Source organism: Schistocerca americana, chromosome 7, assembly GCF_021461395.2.
Source record: "Schistocerca americana isolate TAMUIC-IGC-003095 chromosome 7, iqSchAmer2.1, whole genome shotgun sequence".
NCBI classification, from domain to species: Eukaryota; Metazoa; Arthropoda; class Insecta; order Orthoptera; family Acrididae; genus Schistocerca; species Schistocerca americana.
The window spans coordinates 252,080,716-252,107,855 of NC_060125.1; the positions used below are offsets into that span (position 1 = coordinate 252,080,716).

Sequence of the window (27,140 nt, forward strand, 5' to 3'; positions counted from 1 at the left end):
CAGTACGCTAGTACGCTTGTTCGCCCACTGCTTGAATACTGCTCAGCAGTGTGGGATCCGTACCAGATAGACTTGATAGAAGAGATAGAGAAGATCCAACGGAGAGCAGCGCGCTTCGTTACAGGATCATTTAGTAATCGCGAAAGCGTTACGGAGATGATAGATAAACTCCAGTGGAAGACTCTGCAGGAGAGACGCTCAGTAGCTCGGTACGGGCTTTTGTTGAAGTTTCGAGAATATACCTTCACCGAGGAGTCAAGCAGTATATTGCTCCCTCCTACGTATATCTCGCGAAGAGACCATGAGGATAAAATCAGAGAGATCAGAGCCCACACGGAGGCATACCGAGAATCCTTCTTTCCACGAACAATACGAGACTGGAATAGAAGGGAGAACCGATAGAGGTACTCAAGGTACCCTCCGCCACACACCGTCAGGTGGCTTGCGGAGTATGGATGTAGATGTAGATTATTCTCTGCGTGGCCTTTACGGCGGTGTCAGAGGTTACAGCACAAACGGACCGTAATACTTGTACGTACGCCAGTATATTCGGCAGGGTTTTACTTATGTTCTGGGGACTCAGATTCCAATGAGGTAACAACCGCGAAGAAATATGCAGCGCAGTGTTTATTTCCGTGTTAAACTACGATGAGCGGTGTCGATCGAGACAGGGAAGTCGCCCGAGAAAGACGCTTTGGGGGAATCAACAGTGCGTAGGTGCCCCGTTACGCAGGCTTTTCGAGACGGTGCGTGCGTCACAGCAGTGGAGAAGCGTGGGGTGGTTCCCGGCGGCAACGCATTCCCAGATTCTGTGGCTGAGTCTGTTGTTGCCCTTTCCCCGCCACCCTCCCCACCACTCCCACTACTCTCACAGCTGGCTACTCGCACGCTTGGTCCCATAAGTAGCAGAGAAGCGGCTGCCCCTGGTCATTCCGTATCTCATCACCTGCATCGCTGCCGGTGCAACAACAGCCCCGCCACTCACCACAACATCCGCCAGTCTTCACTGCTGCCATCTCCCGTAACAGGTAGGCATATGTCTCTGTTGCCAAACTCGATATCAACAACAGTGTCGCATCCTGCATCCTTAATAGTGGGAGATGTTCCAATGTGGCGTCCAACGCTGTGTGAATGTCGTCTTAAAAGTTAAAATGCGGTACCATGGACGGAGTGTTACAAACAGGTACGAAGCTGTTTTCTGTAGTGGCTCAGTGTAATATAACAGCGGTACCGATCTTCTCCATGCCATTAAACTGGACAAGAAGTATTTAACAATAATTCATCCATTTTACCAGTTGTTGAGTTTCGTGGCTGTGGATTATACTATTTTAAGAAATACAAGCAGCCACCTTTCTTGTACTTTTTGTTTAAGCTAATCCGCGTTTCGGGCTTTCACCCATCATCACTTAGCTTAATACATATTTGAGTGTTCTGTTAGTACATCTTTACAACATCGACAGAAGGATGTTGTAGTTGTCCCGTGCAAAATAACAATTCTGTTTAGCTACTCCACTTCGCGTATTGATATTTACGATATATTTAGCGTGACCAGACGTCCGGATTAATCCGGACATGTCCTCCTTTTTAGCTCTTTGTCCGGGGTCCGGGCGGATTTTTTCAGTGTCCGGCTTTTCCGCATAGTTGAGCGTAATACAGTTAAATTTACAATTCGCCCCGTTCTATTGCTCTTTCCTTAAATACTTGAACTATTGGCACGGCCTTCGTGACAAACACACACAAAGGCGGTGTTAGTAGCACCAGGATCGTCGGTGATATCGTTGAGCTACCTATAAGCGAATGCAAATATCGATTATTTAAAATTTTCGTTTCGTATCTTCGCTTTGTATTGGCTTGGTTTCCTGTAGCGCACGTGTGATTTGTGACTATAATTTTTAACCGAGTGAGTTACGTAAAATATTTGCTATGCCTAAACGAAAGTATACATTTTCTGATGTCCTTTCCTGCTAATATCCGGCTTTGAGAAAGGGAGAAATGAATTTGAAGCGGAATGTAAGATATGTGGAGCTGGAACGTATGTCTCAGTGGCCAATAAATGTAAGAAATAACTCGATAGATTAACTGTCATGGTTTTATTTCATTGTTTCATAGTCATTCAGTTTATTTGTACTCGGAAGGCTAAAGTGCAGTTTACATATCGTCAGCTAGTGCATGAATTGTAGATGTTGGTAGCGGTGCGTCGAATGAAGGGAGGTGAATGGTCTTACGTTTTTCGCTTTGTAAACAATTCCGTGTTATTGACATAAAAAAAACAAGTGACGCCACACTGTCACCACAATCAATGTTTTTAATTTTTTTTATATTACTCAGTTAACCACCACCTGACCATCAGTAACAATTAACTACTAGTTTTACCGGTGATTCCCGGCAATCACGTGACTTGACCAAAGCTGACGGGTTGTATCCTCATCTGCAGTTGACCCGTTTGATGCGTCCTCTTTTTTCTTCCTTTGCCCTCATTTTTGAAGCTGTTTGCCCTCCTTTTTGAACAATTGTATCTGGTCACCCTAGATGTATTGCTGTTTAGCTATACTTAACTTTCTACCCTGCTGCTCTCCGATTTTCGAGTCTATACATGTTACTCTACTTCTATCTTGCAAACTTGTGTGTGCCACATCTATAAACGCGAAAATCGGACAACAAGCGGAATAGACCATATGTACAACTAAACAGCAATGTATCGTAAATATACAATTCGTGAAATGTTGTAGCTAAACAGAATTGTTATTTTGCGCAGGGCACCTGCAGCATTATTAACTGCTGTCGATGTTGTAACGATGTACTGACTGAACGTTCAAATATGTATTACGCTAAGTGAAGGTGGGTGAAAGCCCGAAACGCGTATTATCTTAAAATGATTCAAATAGCTCTGAGCACTATGGGACTTAACATCTGAGGTCATCAGTCCCCTAGACTTGAAACTACTTAAACCTAACTAACCTAAGGACAGCACACACATCCATGCCCGAGGCAGGACTCGAACCTGTGACCGTAGCAGCAGCGCGGTTCCGGACTGAAGCGCCTAGAACCGCTCGGCCACATCGGCATTAGCTTAAACAAAAACACATAAAAAAGTGGCTGGTTGCTGTATTTCGTAAAACTGCAAGAAGTATTTATTTGGTTAGAGATCACTTAGACAGGCCACCGCAAATTTATCCAGAACGGGATAACACTAGGTGAAATGTTCGCAAAGTTATAGCGGACTATGTGGCGATGGTTTGACGTACATAAGTACTTTGCAACGTTTGTAGCTGTCGAAATATGATGCTGATTTATTTGCCTGTAGCGCTGGAAATAACCTTCGAAGAGCACTTCAATGACGTATCTGCGGAACTTGATTAAATAGTAACTAGATAACAACGCCGCAAACCGCTGTACCAATTTTAAGCAAATAGTAACTCCGGTACGGTTCGTGTGTTTGTTATTATGACTTTCATACCATATGCTCAAAATGTTGACTTGAAGCATTGAAGGGCTGTAACGCGATTCAAGACAGAGAGTACTACACGTTGAATTTTATCTGGTCTTCGCAGTACAGGCCCGTGTTAATCGAAATTCCGTTTTCCACTTTGGCTCTTATACAAACACTGTCGTTCACATTACTACCCAAAATTTTCGACAGTTTGCCATTTTCAAGTGCGTAGGCCTACCGTCATAATTTTACGGTCACCCTGCGTGAGTGTATAGAAAAGTGCGTCGTCTATCATTGTAATATGTAACCGCTGTCGTAGTAAACACTAGCGAGAACAACATTCCACATTCATCAACGCTTTAAAATAACGTTATTGGCATACTAGCATACATACGTAAACTTAAAAACTCATAATATATCGCACAGGACATTGCTCTACCCGGGTTGATTCGACAGTGCGAATGTTATTCTCATTTCTAGCATTGATTCCGTGAAATGAGCTGTTGCTTTGAACAACAGTTGGTTTGAACAACAAATATATAATTTATAGTAAAATTTCCCTAAGGAATAAACATACTGGGATATATAGACCCCCAGGCTCTTGAACTAACCTCTACAGTAAATTCTTGAGTGAACCCCAGAGATAACTTATGGACTCGGAAAACTTTAGCTTCGCTTGATGAGTTGCCCCATAAAATAATACTGAGCGGTATTATGGAAAAAATTACGCGAGGAATGTTAGCTATGCGTGGCAATATCCGTTTGGCCAATAAAGATTTATTTAGTCGCTTCAGTGTTTTTGTGGTATGCTCCTCTCAGAAGAATTTGTAACGAAGTTGTAACCTCAAGACTTTAACAATGTCAACCACTTCTGTCTGCCTGTTGTCATATTTTAAACGTATAACTACTGGGAGGAAACATCTTACAAGTTCTGAACTGCACATTGTGCATCTTTTCAACATTTAGCGACAAAGAGTTGGCTAGGAATTGTTTATTAACGTGCATATCGTCGTTGGTCTTGATACCTCTAAAAGAATACACACAGTCGTTAGTCTTACAACAGTAATTCATTTGCGAGACGTTTCGAACCACTGTTGCTCATCATCAGTCTTCGAGGCATAAAAAATACTCAAATATTATTTACGTTGCTAAAACTATGAATTAGATTATGGCTAGTTGAGATGCCAGCGTCTTCATTAGGTTCAGATCGTGTGTCTCCTACATGTACATAAATGTGCAGAGTTACAGCGTCACATAGGAAGGGTATTTGGCCTTACCTACCACTAACATTGCCAAATCCAATACCTTACAAGCCGACGCGGTAAGATAAGGTATAAAGATCAGGAAAATAAGAAGGACGCCAATGTTCCTATTCCACGTTGAAATAGCACACTTACCTAAGATGCTACTGGGTTTTTTGGGACTAAGCCAAAGACATACCAGTTCAGATAAGAGGAGCGGATATCCGAAGTATCTATAGTCGTAAGGCTGGAAAGCATTTATAAGTCTGCTGTGAACATCATTTGATAAAACTGGTGGCCAGCTTACGTCGAATTTTAACCTAGCATAAAAATACTACCTTTGACACGAGCAAAGTTTATTCGTAAAAATAGAAACTGATAAATTACCATTTATTCAGTTTTCAACATGCTCTCTCTCTCTCTCTCTCTCTCTCTCTCTCTCTCTCTCCCTCTCTCTCTCCCTCTCTCTCTATACGCACTATACAAAACACCATAAGAATTGTCACAATTTCACTAGGAAGTCAAGCGATTCAAGTTACAAGAGACGAAAAGTAATCTTCATTCGAAAAGACTATACGGATAGTACCCATGTCCTGATCCGCTCTGTCGAAGGTCTTCGGGAAGTTTCCTTTGGTTATCAGCCAAATGTCTGAACCGGCAGTCCGTTCCGAAATATTCCCGGTTGGAAACCCTTTGTCGCACTCCTGCTCCAGTGGAGAATTTCGCTGAAAAGAGCAAACTTCTGCATTAGCTCGCTCAGATCTCATGAGTAAGAAACGGGAGATGAAAAAAAAAAAAAAAAAAAAAAACTGTTGCACGAATTGCGAGAAAGCAATGGCTTTTACAAGACAATGGCGTCGTCTTCGTTACTACCCAGTACGTAAGTCTTTGAAGGACGTGGTATATCTTTGAAGGGTTTTCCTGCTCATAAACCTATTACCGAAGCACCTCGCGTTTTTCGAGAATGTCATTTCGGCTTTTCTGTATTCATAAAGAGTGCGTTTAGGGGTAATACGTGGCTGTCCGTAGCTGTTATAACTGGTTCGCAAGCTGAGTATGTCGGTTTGGACGTTTTGAGTCGTAATGAAATTTATCTTGGATGGGTTTTCTGAGGTAAGAGATACCTAGAACTATTTTCTATACTTTTTAATAAAACAATTTTAGAGAATTATTCGTAGTTGTCGATAGCTATTGCGTACCAAAACCAGCAGAGTAATTATTCTATAAGAATCAGTAATCCTGACGTAATTTAAAAAATTCTTTATAATGTACCTCGTCGAAACTGATGGCAAAGTTAGTTCAAAACGTAATCGATCGTTACGGAGGTTTGTCGAATTTAGTAACGACGCTAGGGCTACCATAATGAGTTTGTAAGGGGAATGAAAATTTAGTTCAGTTTCTCCATGAGAAATCGAGAGGTCAAGTCATTTAAAAGAAAGTCATTCATCCTATGCAACTGTTCAGATTGGAAAATACGTAAGCAGATCCTAGTAACCAATGTTTCTTTGAAAATAATCACGCATTTCAAACTTTCAGTCCGGGTAACGGGTGCTGAGTACGGAGAAAGTTGAATCCGATCTGACCCAGACCTCCTGAGTCATGCTTCCAGTCGTTTCGCGGAATCCCTCAAGGTGACAGTCACGGCTGGTCCTCAGTCGAGGCCACGGTCCTTCTGACGCTCCAGCCGATGCCAGAGAGTCCACTCTGCGATGATTTCGTCTCGATGCAATGTTGGTTGCTGAAATAGCTACCATCCACAAGTGGACTCTGAACTAGTATTTGTGAGGGACGCGGTTTGAAACCCCAACCGGCCAAACTGTTTAAGACTTTCCGTTGTTTACCTAAATCGTATTTTCGACACGCTTACGTCCGATCTACTTTCCCGTATCTTAACAAGTAAAACCTTTGTCGCCAATGACCTTGACGTTGGCGCCAAGTAAAGATGCAACTTTCCTTTCTGTCTTTCCTTCGTGTATTGCGAATAAGTCTCATGACAACATTTAGAAAAAGAAGGTCAGATTCCGACGCATACAGCTACATTTTCTTCTTCACTCTATGTACGAATGGAACAAAGAGGGAAGACTGTAATTAATCTAAGACATACTTTCTCGCTGCGTATACACACTAGCTCCCATTGTACAGTGTGTCAAAAACGTTCCTGTACTCCAAGATAAAAACAAAATACATTACATCAGAGCACTTACGTATAAAAACTGTGTATCCGGTGGACGTGCACCGTTGTTCCTTACACAGAGATCTATGTGTGTCATTGTCTTCCTTGACATTTTACGGAGCATCTCAGGATTTATACTTCGAAAGGAGTCCTCAATACTTCTCAATAATGTTTCTTTAGTCTTTTAGTGACGTCGAGTCACAAGTAATTTCAGTAATCCACGTAATGAGTTTTGTAGAGTTGTAAGATCCGGGCTTCGTCGTGGCCATGTCAGTGGGGCTGGAGATGTTGCTGAACCACCCACCCAATCCAGTGGCCCCTCTACTGCTCGTCAAGGATCTCGACAACTGAACTGGCAAATGTGCAGTAGTTCCGTCCTGCTGTACCCATGATTCCTATGCATTTGAGCTGGAGTTTATTTTTGCAACATGTCCAAATAAGAATTTCCATTCTCGTAATTTTCTTGAAATATATAGTCCGTATTGGTATCATGATGACAACTCAGTATAATGATGACATCTCAGGTCATACCAAAACATGAGACAAGTTCCGTTTTCTCTCTTCCTTATAGTGGAAATTTTCCTAGACAAGAAAATCTCATTCCTCCAGTGTGAACTGTGATATATAGCACATGCATCAAAAACTAACACTCTTGAGCCAGACTTAGCATTTGGAAACTGTTCTAATGAAGAGCTATAGGCTGCAATTTGCTGCTCTTTTGCGACTTACAATAATGACAACAATGATACTTTTCATCGGCATCAAAGCAGTGCACCAGTAAAACAACTATGTATTTCCCCAAATAAAGTCAAAAGGAGTAAGAGAAATTCTCGGACACCTGTATATGTTGTGGTGGTGTTCAGTCCAAAGATGGTTTGATGCAGCCCTCCATGCTACGCTATGCTGTACAAGCCTCTTCATCTCCAAGTACCTACTGCAACCAACACCTTCTGAATCTGATTACTATATGAATCTCTTGGTCACCCTCAACGATTTTTACCCCCCCCCCCAACCAACTCCACCCCCACCCCACGCTTCCCTTCAGTACTGAATTGGTGATCTCTTGGTGCCTCAGAATGTTCTACCAACCAATCCCTTCTTCTAGTTAGGTTGTACCACAAATTTCTCTTCTCCCCAATTCTGTTCAATACCTTCTCATTAACTACGTGATCTACCCATGTAACTTCAGCATTCTTGTGTAGGGCCGCGCGGGGTAGCCGTGCGGTCTTAGGCGCCTTGCCACGGTTCGCGCGGCTGCCCCCGTCGGAGGTTCAAGTCCTCCCTCGGTCATGGGTGTGTGTGTTGTCCTTAACGCAAGTTAGTTTAAGATAGATTAAGTAGTGTGTAAGCCTAGGGACCGATGACCTTAGCAATTTGGTCCCATAGGAACTTACCACCACCATTCTTCTGTAGCACTACATTTCAGGTGCTTCTATTCTCTTCTTGTTTATACTGGTTATCAACCACGTTTCGCTTCCATACACTCCATACAAATACTTTTAGAACGGACTTGCTGACACTTTAGTCTATACTCGATGTTAAGAAACTTCTCTTCTTCAGAAACGCTTTTCTTGCCACTGTCAGTATGCATTTTATATCCTCCCTATTTCGACCATTATCAGTTATTTTGCTTCCCAAATAGCAAAACTCACCTACTACTTTAAGTGTCTCATTTCCTAATCCAATTCCCTCAGCATCACCTGAATTAGTTGGACTACACTCCATTATCCTCGTATATGTAACAGAAATGTAACAGAAATTAATTTATAAACAGTCTTGCGTTTATTAGACTTAAATACGACGAAATAATGTACAGCAATCATTTTATGGATGTCTGAAGCCCCAACCGACGATTCACATATAACTTTAAGGATGATTACCACCCAACAGACGCACACGCATATTCCTTAAAATGCTGTAGCAACGACTGTTAATATCTGTATCTTTAACGATTTCGTGATAAACAGGTCTTTTTCATTATACACGGTGGTTGTTTAAACATGAGACAACTAAATATCTCGACAACACCGCACCGTACGGAAAAAACGCTCTAGGAGAAAATATTAGTAAAGGGGACATCTATCTGTGCTACAACTGGCCACCGCCTAACCAAACCTCCTGCGTGGGCGGGGTCAACTTTGCCTGTTTTTGGAATTAAGGATCGACGCATTGGATTTTATTTTTTATTTACGATCTGTAAATGTAAACCTTTGTGTTGTAACGGTTGATATTAAAGTTGGAACTTTACTTTACTTTTGCAAATTTGATTATACAGTGCAGCATGGTTAGCCGTTTCAATGTCTAGTTAGAAATTACGTTTAGCGTGATGCAGGGACAATGACGTGGATATAATAGTTTTCTGTTCCCATTGAGATGCTTGGTTTTGGTGAATCCCCTTGACTGTCACTTGGTGTGCTTGATTTCGGTGAGTATGCATGGCAGTTCGCGTGTCAATATCACTTAATGGACATTTTACCTTATTAGAATGGTTGTGGTTCGTTTTTCGCCGGTATACGCGTAAGGGTAAGAGCAGGAGTTAACAGCGGTTGGATCAAAACCACGTCGAAATAAGTGGACCGAAGTAAGTATTCTGATGGTTTGGGGACTCACCATAATCAATCCCTTAGGGAACAAAAAATTACGTTACCATAATACAAGTAACTTATTTGTCAGAAATGTCAATGTCTAGCCTTATTATCTGTATTGTACGATCACATTTGCAACGCTCGAGTAACGTTTGAACATAAGTATTTACATCGTTAACGAAATGTGGAATCAAATTCGTCGGTTCTTAATTGCAAGAAGAAATGCACTTGAAATTTGCGATTACAGCGTCACCCACCACGAATGGGAGACAATAGTTTGAGTAAATCGTACGTATTTTTGGCGTAGAATCCAAATGTGTAATAAAATGGAAGGTTTTTGTTTTTAAAATAAAAGTTGACCCAGCCCACGGGAGGTGCGGTTAGAAGATGGCCAGTTGTATCACGGACAGATGTCCCCCAACTAAGATTAACATTCCACTTTGAACATTTTTTTCGTACGATGCCTCGTCTTCGAGATACTTAGTTGTCTCAAGTCAAAAACATACACTCTGTAGGAACAAGGCCTTATTAGTTTATGGATGAAGCATAGACTTGACGGCTGTGCCTAACGTCCAGCAAACATTCACGAGGACGCTGAAAGCTACGCTACGTCATTGACAAGATACGAAGAGATAAATGTCTGAATGTACGATATTGGCTACCCTTTCCTCACGCCATATCCAGTTAATAGACCTCGGCTTCTAACGACTTCAACAGGATATTACCCACAGTGCGTGTAACGGAATACCGCGACTGGTAATGGCATTAGTACTTACGCTCAAACTTAGGGCTAAAAGCATCCGGTACTGCCAGCTGAATAATACAGACATCGTTACGTTGCTTACAGTATGGAATGTTGCCTGAATAATACAGACATCGTTACGCTGCTTACAGTACGCTTGGAATGTTGCCTGAATAATACAGACATCGTTACGCTGCTTACAGTACGCTGCTTACAGTATGAAAAATACGGATAGCATCTATAGTAGCGACAACATGACAAAAGATATCTTGGACCCTTTTCTGGACTTAGTCTGCAGAACATGGCCAGATGGTCAGAGGACACAGCTGTAATAAGTGAGTGCGAAAGATTTACCAAATATACTGAGATTAAATGTTTCAGATCTCACAGTAGGATGGAAGCATTACAAACCTCAGCATCCAGAAGAGAGCAAGAAGACTGGTCAGCCTCATATCCAGAAGTGGATGGACGATGAAAAAACGTTTCTGGCAAACCACCACTACCGACACCATCGTTATAGAATTCCGAATAATGTGAATGTTTTCCTAACATCAGGTACTGCTCTGTGTGAATACAGGATACTTAATTTCATGGTCGAATAAAAGTACGCATAAGCCACGCTGAATACTGACAGTTCCAGGGGCATTGATTTAATTATGTTCCCGCGTAAACAAACGTGCACTCCAAGACAAAAAAAAAGACAAATCACAAAGGAATTATCTGAATGGGACGGAAATTAGTAGATCTGATTTACATGTACAGACTAACAAATCAGTACACAATTTCAGAAAAATTGGAGATTTATTCAAGAGAAAGAGCTTCACAAATTGAGCAAGTCAGTAACATTTGGGTTTTCTGCAAGAATTATGCAGCTTGGCATTGATTCATAGAGATACTGGATGACATTCTGAGGTATATCGTGCCAAATTCTGTCCAATTGGGTCAATGGATCATCGAAATCTGGAACTGGTTGGAGAGCACTGCCCATATGCTCCAAACGTGAGAATGGGCGACCTTGTAGCCAATGTAGGGTTGACAAGCTCGAAGACAAGCAGTAGAAACTCGCGCCGTGTGCGGGTGAGCATTATCTCGCTGAAATGTAAGCCCAGAAATGATTGCGATGAACGGCAACAAAACGGGGCGTAGAATATCGTGAGCGTACCGCTGTGTTTTTGGGTGATGCAGGTGGCAGGCAAGGGGTCCTGCTATGAAAACAAATGGCGCCGCAGGCCATCACCTCTGGTTGTCGACGCCTATAGCAGGCGGCATACAGATTGGTATCCCACCGTTGTCTGGGGCGTCTACAGATACGTCGTCACTGGTCATCGGACTCAGTCCGAAGCGAGACTAATCACTGAAGACAATTATACTCCAGTCGTGACATTCGAGGCCAAAGATGTGTCTGGAGGCAACTCTGACGTCGGTGAGATACCAACCTGACTCGCCAGCCAGGAGTGATGGGCTAGGGCGTCATTTCTTTCAATAGCAGAACCTGTTGGTTGTCATCCGCAGCACCCTGGCAGCACAAAAGTACGTCGATGATATTCTACGCTCTTTTGTTGTCCTTGGTGGCAAGCCATCCTGAATTTACATTTCAGCAATATAATGCCCGCCTGCACACGGCAAGACCTTCTATTGCTTGTCTTCGTGCTTGCCTAACGCTACGTCGACCAAGTCGACCAACTAGTTCACTGGATCTCTCCCCAACTGAGAACGTTTGGAGCATTGCGGGCAGGACCCTCCAACCAGCTCGGGAGTGAGTCGATATAACGCGCTGTTGAATAAAATATGGCATGACATCCAACATCTCTGTCAGCCAATGCCAAGCCGATTAACTGCTTGGATAAGGGCTAGAGGTGGACCAACACATTATTGACTCGTTCAATTTGTGAAACTCTTTCTCTAGGTAAATCGTCCAATTTTTATGAAATAGTAATAATTTTTTTTGTCTGTACGCATACATCACAACTACCGATTTATGCCCCATTCGGATAATTCCTTCGTTCGTCGATGTTTTCCTTTTTCTTCTCTTAGAGTTATGTTTGGTTCTTGCACTGCCACATGTTTCTCATCCTCATCCTGATGTCATGTTCATGATTGGAATATCCGCTACAGCTGCACAGTTCTTTATTGACTGAAGTCCTTACACTATCGGGTTTCAGGATTCGGCCCTAACTGCAGGTATATCTATAAATAGAATGTGGAAGCGCCCATGCCAAAGCTAGCTTAAAAAGATAAACATCTGGTATACACTGTTCATCAAACTGAACACCCAAAGCTGCCTGCGCCACGAGCAACGCTAGTCATCAAACTTATCCTGAAAACGCCTGCGAGAGGGTACGGAGTGAACCGAGGCCTTTCTCTCGGGCCTCGGAGTGAACGGACCAACCGATAAAACGTTTACATAGCGTTGTTATTGGAAGCCAGCACTTATACAGTGCGCCAGTGAGTTCCGTCTGCGTTATCTGCATCCCGCCTTCCAATGTCAACGCTATACAAGAATTTGATCGCTTGGTCCTTTACTCTGTGCCCTCTAGCCGGCACTTTCAGGATAAGGGTGGTTTACGTCAGTTACGTGAGAAAGGTGCTTGTTACGCGGTCAGATTTGGGTAATCAATCTGATAAGCCATGTACGGCAGATGTGTTGCCTTGTAAGTTAACTTTGACATGGACGCTTCGACCTAATATACGAAGGCCTGCTGAAAAGTAATGCCACCGAATTTTTTATGTAAAAACACTGAAGGCTTTTTAAATAAAACAAACATTAACAACATTCTGCACCTTTATTCTTCATGTCTACATATTTATTCCTCAACATACTCACCCTGGTAACGAAAACATTTCTCCCACAGAGAAACCAGTTTGTTGATACCGTCACTGTAGAATGACGTTGTTGATGGAGCTCACCTCTACTTGCACCACTTCTTCACTATCAAAATCAAATCATCAAAGGTGTTCTTTAAGCTTTGGAAGCAGATGAAAATAGGAAGAGGCCGAGTTGGGACTGCATGTGAATGATCGATGACAGTTACCCAAAGCGTCAGATTGTTGCAGATGTCGCAGCGCTCGTGTGTTGTCTGGCAATGTCGTGCTAAAAAATAAAAAAATTAAAAAAAAAGTTCTCCATGTGTCAACACACTCGTAGAATGCTCGAATGCTAGACTCTATTATAGCATGCTGTTTCTCAGGCATAGACATAGTTAGTTACACACCGACATGTCAAACTCTTCAATTCCGAGCACTATAGCGGCAGACGGCTGCAAACATGTAAACATGAATAATAAAGGTGTAGAATGTTGTAAATGTTTGTTTTATTTAAAAAGCCTTAAGTGTTTTTACATAAATAATTCGGAGACATTACTTTTCAGCACGCCCTCGTATTTACAGATACCCCTGAAGATGGGGTTGAGTCCCTGAAACCTGGTAGTGTAAAGGCGTCAGTCAGTAACTAACTGTACAACTGTAGCGGAAGTTTTAGTCACGAACATTCTTATGTCTATCTCACAAAAGCCAAGATCCTGACCATATCACAAATTTCAGCTGGAAATTGTTCGTCATATTTGCACAGGTGCCTGTCTTTCGTGAGATACAGAATTGAAAGTAAGACAGTCTCTAACGTGAAGGTTTGGGCACTAGAGAAGTGGCATGTTATCAGAAACAGTAGTGATGAGTTTCAGCCGCGCGGATGGCCGCGTGGTTGGAGGCGTCATGTCACGGATTGCGCGGCCCCTCGCGCCGGAGGTTCGAGTCCTCCCTCGGGCATGTGTGTGCGTGTTGTTCTTAGCATAAGTTAGTTTAAGTAGTGTGTAAGTCTAGGGACCGATGACCTCAGCAGTTTGGTCACATAGGAATTCACACACATTTAAACATTTCATGAGTTTCTGTAGAGGTAGACAAATAAAACTATTTATTACTCCCCAGGTGAGCCTCAGCGATTGTAGCAGTACATAGGGCTCTGACCTAGGATGTGTTGCAGCGGTCAGTGCGTCAACGGAATGTCTTCGCGGAACAGAATCTCGTCTCACCAGTTATGTAGGAAACTTCGCTGAAGCGATGACGTAGTTCGAGGCCCGCAGGGAGAACCGAAGTGAGAAATACTTTATTTACACAGTGGCTTTACTGTCCGCTGGGTTCTCCGCTGCACATGGATCTCTCTACAGAGAAGATTTTCATGTCGTAACATTCTTTCATTAAATTATTCTGGCAGCTTTACGTTAGTAACTAGCATTACCAAACATAATATTGTAGGCTCGCTGGACCTGTCATTAGTGATCCCCCTTAAAATAGCAGACTGGTCGCTTTGAAGCGCTGTAGATGAAAGATAACTGGTAAAATTGTGTTTCGTAAATTCTGTCTTATGCAAAATACAGTTTCTTTCTTTTTATTCACCTAGATATGTTTCGGCACATATGTGTCATCTAATGTGGGTCAAATTTATTTCTGTATAATATAATACAAAGCTATATTAGAACAAATAAGCCCTCGGTCACAAATATTAAGTCAAAATTGACCAAGTTTCGACGCTACTATGAGCGTCGTCTTCAGAATTAAACTAACTGTTCTAAAACACATTAGGTATATAATACATTAATAAAATTAAAGTTTGTACTGACTGGAAAGAGATGCAGTACTTACAAGTCACATTTAAAAAAAATCTAAGCCGGAAAGGCGGCGTCATGAATAGTTGTAAATAAGATGGCGAGCCGCTAAGGGCTGCTCGTACTTCAGTGAACAAGGGTTGCAACAAGACCGCCGTGCCCACGTTAGAAAGTGTGGGCAAGTAAACATGGTGTTGCTACGAGCGCCATCTAGTAGCCGCAGAAACAACTAGGCTACAGTACATTCAAATTTAGACACATGAAATTGTGATGCAGCTGATTCAGGCATAACGTGAGCATTAATAATAACAGGATGAAGTTACATATTTATCTGCTTTAAATAGAGATACATTTTGTAACGTAAAAACGTTAGTTATGACATACATGAAAACAGCAAAGATGTAGCAGGAAAATAACATTTCGGTAAACTGCATGAATAAATCTGAATCAAATATCAAGCAATGGCTTTATACAGTCAAAAGAGTTTTTATTTCGCAGCTGCAGCTGTTCGTTGAGAATGAGGTCATCATGATGAGAGAGATGTTTGAAAATCTCCAATTCCTCTAAAACATCTAACCTACGCTCCTTCTTTTCGGTATGCAGATATTTCTATCGCCTATGGCTTTAGGCACGTGTCCAGTAATTAAGAAATGATCGGCAAAGGATGAATTTAGGGGACGGGTGCCGTTCTTTCTCAAAAGATGATCTTTATATCTGATGATGAAAGCACGTCCAGTTTGCCCTATATAATAGGAGGAGCAGATATCACAGATGATCTTATAAACGCCAGAAATTTCTGTAGGGGAGATAATGGATTTCAAATTATGAATGAAGTTTCTCTTCAGATTATTATTAGTAGAGAAGGCAACATTGCAGTTGTATTTGTTGCGAAGCATGCGCTGAATCTGATAGGAAATGGGTCCTATGAAAGGAATAGAAAAACGTTTTTTTGGGTTAATTTCAGTGCATGAGGTGTTGAGCGTGGTAGTTCTTGCAGTTTTCTTTTTTAGGATATCGTCCATTATGTTAGGCGTATATTCATTATTGACTGCTATGGTTTTAAGTAAATTAATCTCCTCATTAAACTTTTCTGTTGAAAGTGGTATAGAGGTGGCTCGGTGGACGGCAGAGTGAAAAAAGGCCATTTTTTGAGACTGTGGATGAAAAGAGGAAGCAGGCACTATTTGGTCAGTATACGTTTCTTTTCGAAAAATATTGAAAGTGATGTTATTGTCTTCTATTGTAAGCGACAAGTCTAAATAATGTAATTCGCGGTTTTCGTTTTCGAGTTCAATAGTGAAAGAAATTTTTTCATGGAGGTCGTTAAAAAGTTTATATTAGTTTATCCACTACTGAAGGCAGAAAAGATATTAAAAAGGTGGATTTTGTTCGGTTTGTTTCGTTGTTCACCTGAAAATTATATGGTCCAGTCACATTAACGTGACCACCGCCTTTGTTCGACGTTAACATGCAATAACCGCTCACAGACGGCAGGGGGAAGCACTAACGGTAGAGGAGGGTACGTAAAGCATGCCGGGGGGACGCGAAAAACAGTGCAATCGTTGTCGGAAACGTAGCGAGCTATCTGACGTCCAGAAGAGCTTTCTGCCAATTGTGGAACATTTCCGAAACGGTTAAACTGTAAACAGTTCGCGTACCGCCGTGGTTAAAGTATGGCAAAATGGCGCTATCCAAAACCGTTGCCGAGGCAACTGTGGTGCACCACGGGCCTTAGGGATGAACGACGGCTGCGGAGAAGTGTACAGTGAAAAGACGCGTAACTGACCACCAGGCGAACCAAGGGACTACCAACAGTGTCTCCTCAACGACCGTTCAGCAAACGTTGTTGCGTATGGTCCTCTGCCTCAGGCTATTCACTGGCGACGAAAGCTGGAATTTGCACGCCAGTAGCGCAACTGGACGCCCACTGAATGGCGACAGGTGATCTTTTCAGATGAATCACGTTTTATGCTCTGTCGGACGCATGGCCGTTGGCGTGTACTGCCCTGCAACGATCGTCGGGGAGGTCCAGGCCGGAGGAGGAAGTGTTTTGGTCTTGGGGATGTTTTCGTGGCACTTTCTGGGTGACCTCATTCTGTAAGGCACGGTGGATCATCGTAAGTATGCATTTGTCTTTGGGGCCTTGTCCACCCCTATATGCATTTTGTTTTTCCTCAGTACGATGACCAGCAGGACAATGCAATGTGTCACACATCTCGCAGTGTACGTGCGTGGCTCGAAGAGCACCAGGGTGAGTTTACTGTACTCCCCTAACCACCGAACTCCTCGGATTGAAACCCATCGAGAATATATGGGACCACCTCGAGCGGGCTGCTCGGGCCATGCATCCTCAGCCGAGATATCTAGCGCAGCTGGCCACGACAATGGAGTCGGCATGACTCCACATCCCTATCAGTATCTTCCAGAACCACACCGACTCTCTTCCTGCAAGTCTCGCAGCCGTCTCCGCTGCGAAAGGTGGTTATTCAGGTGTTTGACAGGTTGTTACATTAATGTCACTAGACAATGTTTAACTCAGAGCTCGCACGGAGGATTTACGAATTCATTATTCCCACGTGCTGCTCGAGAGCGGAAAGGTAGACAAATGTTCTAAAACCGGCTCTATGCACCCTCCGCCCAACATCTAAGTGTGAATCGCAGAGGAGGTAACCATGTAGAAGTATCACTGTTGAAATGACGCGCCATCCAGCACTGAACTCTGCAGACGCACTTCTTGCCATCGCTTGGGTCGTGACTCGCGTTGGGAAAGGTGCAGAAAAACAAATGAAGGGCGGACAACGCTTGCTGGCCATTGTCTCGTTTCTTGCCGCTGCAGGTGTAGCAGAACGATGCTTTGTTAGCGCCGATTTGCAGACCGAGGGCCTCCAGACCCGGCGCATCCAACGCCTTCACCACTGGGCGGAGTCTAATAAGACTATTTTAAATACACAGTGTACCACAGTCGAGGCTCCGTAAGTGAACGTGCAATGTTGAACATTTTTTATGTGGCGATTCCATTTTAATTTGTTCGTAATTGCAATTCCTAGGTACTTAGTTGAACTGACGACTCTTAAATTTGTGCTTTATCGAGTAACCGAAATTTAACCGAGTTTACTTAGTATTCATGACCTTCCTGACTGGAAATCACGCATGAGGCGCACAACTAAGACATACTCTATACGCACGCTTTTTAATTAGAAGCCGCTTTTCAGGCACAGCCGGAAAAGCCTATGGACAAACGTAATCTACCGTATGGCATTTGCAACGACTCTTTGTTGCACAAAGAATGAGGTAGAGAAACATGTCTAATGTGCCCGATGTCGACCTATTTTCGTGTCGTCGGAAAAGAGTCTTCCGTTCACAGAAATCTATCAGGAAAACGAACTCATCACTCTTAAGACACAACCCAGACAGAAGCTACATAATGTTTTTCTCACTCGTGCTGTCGTCTGGGTTGGTTGAGTACATCCTCACAGAATCGTGTATTCTACGTTGTTGAAGGCGTGTTGTATATGAGTGTTCAATTCTTTATCTCTAGAAATGGCAACGCGTCATAGCAAAATTTTGACTCTTCTTCTTCTAATTGTTTTAGGAGGTGTAATAGGCTTCCTGCCTTTTAATATTTCTTAGCCTAGTTCATTTTGAATTAAAAATCGACGCTATCAACTGCATATTTTTCGAGAAAAAATATTTAATACCCAAAATCACCGACGTGACGTTTTTGTTCGATTCTATAAACTACGCACTGCCAATTACTATGCGTTGTTGGTAGCACTTATTGTGTGTGCTGCTGCAGTGCAGATGTGAAACTGCAAGTGCGGCAACTTTACCACTAGTTAGTTCACTTGCCAATGAAGAGACGAAAGCTCATGATGGAACAAAGTGGGAGGTAGTTCCTGCTAATATTAGAATTCCTAGAAGGCGTGGACAGCAAAATGTTCTTCGGGAGAATTTTGGTCCTCCGTACACGAATAGGTGTGATATTAGTGATTTTCTCTCGAATCTTTGGTGTTTGTTTATTGACAAACTCATTTGCAAACATAGGCGCGCATTGTGGTGAGATGAAGAATGGTCATTACCGTTATAGGAGCTTAACGTCATTGGGCGTGGCGTCATTAGGAATACGGGAAGCGAGAAGCGGGAGAGAAGACTGCTACACGTGCGTTGTTAATGCAGGCAAGTTGCCAAATCCATGTGTTTAAATAAATATAATACAGTTGTTTATCAGCTATTTTTCCTTCTGATCGTTTTGCAATAGTATGAGCAAAATTAGAAATCTCTGCGCTATTACCTAATGCAAAAATGCTCTATATAAACGTGCGAATGTCGTTTACCACCGATTTCAGAAAGACAGGACAGCTATAGCGCAAACAGGTCTCACGCTGAAGAAGAACTGATCCTGTTAATGTGAATAATGCAAGGATATGACGACATAATTGCCTTCCTGAAGAATATGAATGGGACTTACAATATGAGCTTTCGGGGTTTCCTTTGAAAAGACAATTAAATGGTGACCTTTTGCCATCACAGTAGATTCCAAATTAGCATGGAGATGCAGTTGAGGTTGTCCAAGCACCTGTAAGGACAACGTTCATATAATCGCCAGATATTTATCCTCTTTAGAAGCATGTTTCTATGTGTTATTGTTTTTGGAATTACTCGCACATTATTTTTATAGCGTTTACAAAAGTTTTATTTCTACAACGACAGTAATGCTATCCGAAAACATATTTGATTCTATAACTAAGTTGCTGGAGCAAGAGATCGACGATGCGAGAAGAGAAGAGTACGCTGTCTGCCTTAAAAGCTTTGCCTCCAATTAAAATTAAATTAGATCAGTCGGTCAACAAAGAGGTAGTTCTTGACCTAGAGGTTACTGCTAAACACGAGACAGACAGATTAAAAACCGAGATACAACTGCTGAGGAGAGAAAACTACACTTTGAAAAAAAGTAACAAGTTCCTACAAGCCAAGTATTCCATGATTGTTGTGGAAGTAGGTGGATGTTCTTCTCCTACATCCATATGACCACTCTGCATTTCGCAATAAAGTGGCTGGCAGACTGTTCATCGAACCTCTAAGCCGGCCGCTGTGACCGAGCGGTTCTAGGTTCAAATGGCTCTGAGCACTATGGGACTTAACATCTATGGTCATCAGTCCCCTAGAACTTAGAACTACTTAAACCTAACTAACCTAAGGATATCACACAACACCCAGTCATCACGAGGCAGAGAAAACCCCTGACCCCGCCGGGAATCGAACCCGGGAACCCAGGCGCGGGAAGCGAGAACGCGCGTTTCTAGGCGCTTCAGTCTGGAACCGAGCGACCGCTATGGTCGCAGGTTCGAATCCTGCATCGGGCATGCATCTGTGTGATGTCCTTAGGTAACTTAGGTTTAAGTAGTTCTAAGTTCTAGTGGACTGATGACCTCAAATTTAAGTCCCAGAGTGCTGAGAGGCCTTTGAACCAATTTTTGAATCCTCTCCAGGCTATTTCTCTACTATTCCACTCTCAAGCAGCTCAGTAGAAAAACGAACACTTCACTCTTTCTGTGCGAACTCTGATTTCTCTTATTTTATCACTATGATCGTTTCTCTCTGTTTAGGCGAACGCACATACAATGTTTTCGCACTCGGAAAAGGATGTTGGTGATTGAAATTTCATGAGTAGATCCTGTTTAGTTCGCATGTCACATCTGTGATTTCTGTCCCCTGTTTTGCGATAATACTAAACGAGCTGCCCTTCTCTGAACTTTTTCGATGCCTTCTATCAGTGCTATTTGATGGAGATCCTACACCGCACAGCAATATTCCAGAACAGGGCGGACACCGTAGTGTTAGCCGTCTCTTTAGTAGATTTGTGGCGTTTTCTAAATGTTCTGCCAATAAATCGCAGTCGTTGGTTTCCTCTGCCCCCAATATTACCTGTCTGATCGCTCCAGTTTAAGTTATTCGTAATTGTAATCCCAAAGTATTTAGTTGAATTTACAGCCTTTAGACTTGTGTGATTTACCGTGTAACCGAAATCTAGCAGATTCCACTTAGTAATCATGTGGATGACCTCACACTTTTGATTATTTAGAGTCAATGGCCACTTTTCTTCTTCAATAAAACAACAAATTAGAAAATGTTTCATTGCAGGCTGGATAGAACAATATACGCGGTGACGTCATACGCGTTAGCCAATAACAGCGCGACCCCCCGTAATGGTCTTTGGGTCTAACTATTCACAAAGTATCATTAAACGCAGGTGGATGCGTGGATGGTAGTTTTACGACCTTTTCTTTTACTGTAGTTAACATATCAATGCTCATAGTGTGAAGCTAGTTAGCTAGTTTCATGTCCCATGGATCATTTGTATGCTTAATCGTAATGATATGGAATGAGTCATTTTACATCTGTATGTAAATACGTGCACGTTGTAATGTTGTTGCTTTAATTTGCTCTGAAAGCGGTGCTGATAGACAATAAAAGCGGTTTAAAAGCTGTGAGCTGTCTGGGGAAGTTAACCTTGCATTACTGCGCAACTGTTTCACCAGGTATCCAGTTTAGCTTACCAAATTCCCAACCAGACTAACATTAATTATAATCTTATAATAGTCATACGACAACCGGTGATATATATAAAAGACAATTTAAATAAAAAGAAATAAATCAGTTTATATTTGTAAATTTATTTTAACATTGATCATTGAAATTTCAGCATATTAAACTTGATTCATAACTAAACTGGTGCCTTATTTAGGATTGTGAAAATGTGGGTTTGTAATCTTACGGAACACATCAAATATGGGGCCAAGATTGGGAGACTGCATACAACACTGCATTCATAAAATAACACACAAAGAACGTTGAAACATATGCAAGAGGAAATTAACCACAACCAACCGATTCAATTTTCACCCAAAGAAGCTACGTTCGTAGCGCAACCCCATCCGTCATGAAATTACCACACACTGGTATACTAAATTCATACTAACTCTCTGTGAAATCTTCCCGAAAAGAATAGCTGAGGGCTACTTTGATGCTTACACCACTTGCTTCACGTGGTCAACTTGGTTTACACAAAGAGTGTAACTCCACAATAATTTTGGTAATTAAAATAAATTACATCGAAACGCAATTTACAAAAGAAAAACCTCGAACTGGTTACTATCGTCTTATTATTAACCTGATGGGTCAAACAATTGTACAAGCACGTGGTACTGGTCTCACAAAGTACACCCCACGTGGGTTGAACATAAAGAAAAGTTGCTATACTGAAAAATATTCTCAAGACGAGACGTTATAATCTCACGCACATTCGCATTTAAGATTGGTGATCTTAGTTAGAGTTACTGATCAACACGTGGTTCCACTTTACTCACAAAGTAGTGACAAAGCAACTACCGGAAGACATTCTGAACTTCACACTCGAATTACACTGCGTTGCAATTTAAGATAACATTAGATATTTTAGAGCTAAACCTGAAATAAAGGTGATTAAATTTTCAGTTAGGCTGAACTTAAGAAATCCATTGTCCTACGGACTTAGCAGACACGCGCTTAGCCGGAGATCTTACCACTTCAGACGCTCGCCGCGGACAGACTGACCTGGGCTCCTACCAAGGGTGCTTCCGTATACAAAACGGAAGTGACCAGAGAGGCAGCTTCCTATACCAACATGACAAGGGACGGAGAGGACCATACTAAGGATAGAAACCTCTTTGCTTTTAGAAAGCGTAGCTACCTGTTCCGACATTGGTCCTACTGTTCTCTAGCAGACAGGCTTGTCTGCTACCATCCAGCATGCAACTAGAAATAGGTTTGCTCATTCATTCTTTCACACAGAAGGGAAGGGGGATGACAGTATCTTAACATATACAGTATATAAAAGAAAGCGGATGTAGGTTCCGTATGAGACTGTGTGACATGAATTACATATAAACTGTGTTTTAAAGTGTAGTAGTGTGACAGATCGTTCTTGTTTATGTGTAAAAGTAACACGTTTCACTGCTCAGTCTCCTCCCAGATAGCCAGAAACACCACAGTAAATTTAGAAGAGGAATTTATGCCGTAAATGACAACAGATTTAAGAAATTAACATGAAAGGAATCCAACAGAGACCTTTCAACGTCCTTGCCATTTACAAGTGCCTTTTTCCATGCAGATATGAATTAGCAATTCCTAGCCACCGCCTTTTACACATTGCAATGATAGAAAATCTTCAAGGGAGTAGAAGGAGCTACCAAGGATACACTTTTTCAGTTTATTTTCAAATTTAACTTCTCTGTCTGCAGACCTTATATATAATTGGGTAAGTGATCAAAAATGTTGGTGTCAACATTGTGCTCCATTTTTTGTGCGAAGGACAACCTTGATGTGGAATAGCCTAATGAATGTCATATTTTCTTCTAGTATTATAATTATGTATATCATTGTTGCTTTTGAACTGTAGTGGGTTACTGACAACAAACTTCACGAGGGAATAATTATACTGTAAAGTAGTAGTCAAAATGATTAACTTTTTAAACCCAAGTCTGCAAGAATTTCGAGAGTGAGCGCCACGTATCATTCATACAGGACGTTTTTGAGGACTGAAGATTTTCTTGTTGAAGATGAATTACACCCAGAACACTGTTCCATATCGCAGCCCGCTAAGAACAGTGACACAACTCAAAAATGCAATACTTGAGCAAAATCGACATAAAGAATTCTATAAAACTTATGTCCAAGTATTAGAAGCGTCCTTTAAATTTCAAGTAAGTAATTTTGCCAATAAATTCCATTATAGTCTGTACAACAGTAAAATGAACCTGCAGTTCTATTCTCGTTGCAACTGAGATGTTATTACGTAATTTTCAAAAAAAACCTTTTTCGTTTTTATTACGATCTCTCAGTGACTGCCACTTTTACACCCCAAATTATAAATGTATATATAAGTACTTAAGTTAGAATAAAAAGGTTCGCAGGAGAGCTTCTGTAAAGTTTGGAAGGTAGGAGACGAGGTACTGGCAGAAGTAAAGCTGTGAGTACCGGGCGTGAGTCGTGCTTCGGTAGCTCAGTTGGTAGAGCACTTGCCCGCGAAAGGCAAATGTCCCGAGTTCGAGTCTCGGTCGGGCACACAGTTTTAATCTGCCACGAAGATGCCGGCACGGTAGCTCAGCGTGTTCGGTCAGAGGGTTAGCAGCCCTCTGTAATAAAAAAACTGAGCAAATCGATCAACAACGAACTTCAACGGATGTCTTACGACGTCCGCCCCGAGCAGATGCAACGAACAAAAAAGCGAACAAAATGAGATTAAATTAAAAAAAAAAAAAGTTTCATATCAGCGCACACTCCGCTGCAGAGTGAAAATCTCATTCTGGGTCCTATGTAAGTTGTTTCTATTTGGTATGGGTTCATTTGTTTCAAGTATATTTTGTACATATTGACTATACTGTAGAGCTTACTCTTGGAATTTTAGCGCATATTTTCGCCCTCTGGCCATCATCATAGGGAAAAACAAGGATGTTTCTGCCATTATTTCTTGACCTGCAGTTGCCGCAAGTGGAATGCTACTTCGCAATACTTCGAGTAGCTACTGGGCTGCGCTGCGATATCTAACAGCTGGTGTCGTCACTGAAATGTACCTTGAGTTGTAGTTGGAAACACTGAGTTGTTCTCAGAAACGGCAGCGATGTTAATTCACTGCCACCACGTGTGGCAGGGATCGAGTGCATGTTAGGGTTTACCGGTCGCCAGGTTGTTCCCCCAACGCGGGACAGCATACCGATGCGTCGCCCGCTCACCTCGCAGTTTGCAGTAGCTGCCCACGACTTATTGTGTGGCCGGAGAGAGCCGCACCTCTGACCGGGTATTCCCCGGGATCGGCCTTGGCTTCACTTCTTGTTCTCTTGACGTCATCGTTGGAATGAATCAATTTTTGTGACCGTTACTACTGCTACGGCAGAGCCCAGGCGCTTCCATTGTTCCTCTTCTGCCTCGTCATGCTGTGGAAGTTTATTATCAACTACTCGCAAAAAGAGCTTTGCAATAGCCCTATCTGCGATGGAGTTTGGGCTTAGATTCAACGGCAGCAGAGAATGAAAGGCTAAGCCTTGAGAAACTGAGAAAGAAATTTACACTGAACGAAAACAAAACGGTAAACAAAGATGAAGGCAGTCAGTTCAAGAGTGCACATTTGTGAAATTAAAATCTGCAGCTGGATAACAATATCATGTTGCTACACTCCATGTATAGCCTGGAGACATACCATTAGACTTTCGGGAAATATCACACACACAATGCAAAGACAGCAAGAGCAGATACATGCGAGAACTATGACACAATCAGCTTAACGGTCATTCGTCCAAGTTGGTGACAAGAGAATACAGAAGAAGTGGAAGCAGAGAATACAGAAGAATAGAAAAGAAAATTGACGATCTCTTAGGTAACTACCAGTTTGCCTTTCGGAAGGGTAAGGATACCAGTGAGGCAGAAAAGAAAAAAACTTAAGCAACTGTAGCTAAAGAAGTATCTAAATAACAGAGGTACGAGAAATGCAAAGTGACAACGACGTTTTGTTTGCAAATCTCAGAAGGTATTCACAGCGAGATTTTAGATTCTCAGTTCGGGAAACTGCAACCATAAGGCTGGCAAGCGGTGACGCATATACCACTTTGAACTATTTATTTTTGCATTTCACAACAAAGCATTTCAGTGATTGTTTGTGAAACAGCGAAATACTTAAGGGATGTTCTTAGTCTTCATATAAAGGTTTAACTAACCTTCAGTGTCACATTTGTATTATCGAAATATTACAAGCTATGTAGATTAACATCTTCAGCCTCGACAAATTTGCTAATGGCATAGACGACAGAATTCACTCGGACGGAGGCTGTGTTAGCCAATTTTGTATTTTTTTGCGTCATCAGTGTCCTTCATTTTTATTTCTAGTTGTTTGTTGAGGAGCTACACATACTCCATCATTTGTTTTGTTCAGATGTCAGGCCCGTCAGTTCTTCTATTAAGTCGCCATAGCGTGAATATTCGTCCACAGTTTTCATATACAATATTCGTAAATTTCTGGCTTATTCTTCCCTGTGTCCCTACTGGTTCTGTTCTTTAAAGTAATATGATCGGAGACTTTTTATCCTATACTTGACGCTCTGAGCATCACATCTAAAATTTTTATTCAAACAATCTTTTAGCGACGGTATTCCTTTACGACTGTTATCCACAAATTTAAGCGTGCTTCCTTTGGAGGCAATAAATATTACTACATGTAAATCGCTTCATAGCATAACCTCAGCATACACAACGAAACACACAAGGGCCACAGCTGCCTGTCTGCTAAAAAGCGCAAGGATTCCCACCGAAGCTGGGAAGCAATGCGCTATGCGCACGGCCTCCATTTCTAGTTGAACAGAAAAAAGGCATCGTGTGGGCGCAACTACACGGTCAGTAGGGATTCACCTTCGATTCGCTACCTCGTCATTAGTCACTCAATCTACCCATCTAATTTTAAGCATTCTTCTGTAGCACCACATTTCAAAAGCTTCTACTTTCTTCTTTTCTGAACTGTTTACCTTCCATGTTTCACTTCCATGCGAAGCTACCCTCCAGATAATCACCTTCAGAAAAAACAGTTCTTAAAGTTTGTAAATTCATATTCAGTGTTAACAGATTTCTGTAATTTCAGGAAAGCTTTCTTTGCAATCGACGAGTGTATTTTATATCCCCTTTACTTAGACTATCTTCAGTAACTTATTTTACTGCCCGAGTAATGATACACGTCGACTATTTTGAGTGCCTCTTTTCCAAATCTAATTCCTCCGGCACATCCCATTACCCTTGTTTTACTTTTGTTGATTTTCATCTTGTAACCTGTTTCAAGAAGGAATGTTCAGTTGCTCGTCCAACAACCTTGCCTTCTCTGACAGAATTACAATGTTACCGGCAAACTTCGAAGTTTTTTTCTTCTGCTTCATTTAACTTTCAGCAATTTATCCTTGATTTCAGCCGGCAGCTGGGGTACTATGCGCTTCAGTTCGGAACTGCGCTGCTGCTACGGTCGCAGGTTCGAATCCTGCCTAGGGCATGGATCTGTGTGATGTCCTTAGGTTAGTTAGGTTTAAGTAGTTGTAAGTCTAGGGGACTGATGACCTCAGATGTTAAGACCCATAGTGCTTAGAGCCATTTGAACATTTTTTCTTTATTTCTTTTTTGCTTGTTCAATGCACAGATTGAGTAGCATGGTAGATATGCTACAAATCCGTCTCACTCCCTTCTCAACTACTGTGTTCCTTTCATGTAATTCGACTACTGTGACTGCAGTATGGTTTCCGTACAAGATGTGGATAACCTTTCGCTTCCTATATATTATTCTTCCTATCTTCAGTATTTCACTC

The 27,140-nt window shown here is 41.9% G+C and overlaps 1 protein-coding gene across 2 annotated transcripts in view; it reads left to right on the forward strand.

The window, feature by feature from the left end:
• The first annotated feature begins 920 nt into the window (after positions 1–920).
• Positions 921–27,140, forward strand: part of LOC124622654 (multidrug resistance protein homolog 49-like) — a 142,847-nt gene continuing 116,627 nt past the window's right edge. For both annotated transcript variants that reach the window (XM_047148445.1, XM_047148446.1), the window contains exon 1: positions 921–1,028. The gene's annotated coding sequence lies outside the window, so the exon portion shown is untranslated. The remainder of the gene's footprint in view (positions 1,029–27,140) is intronic.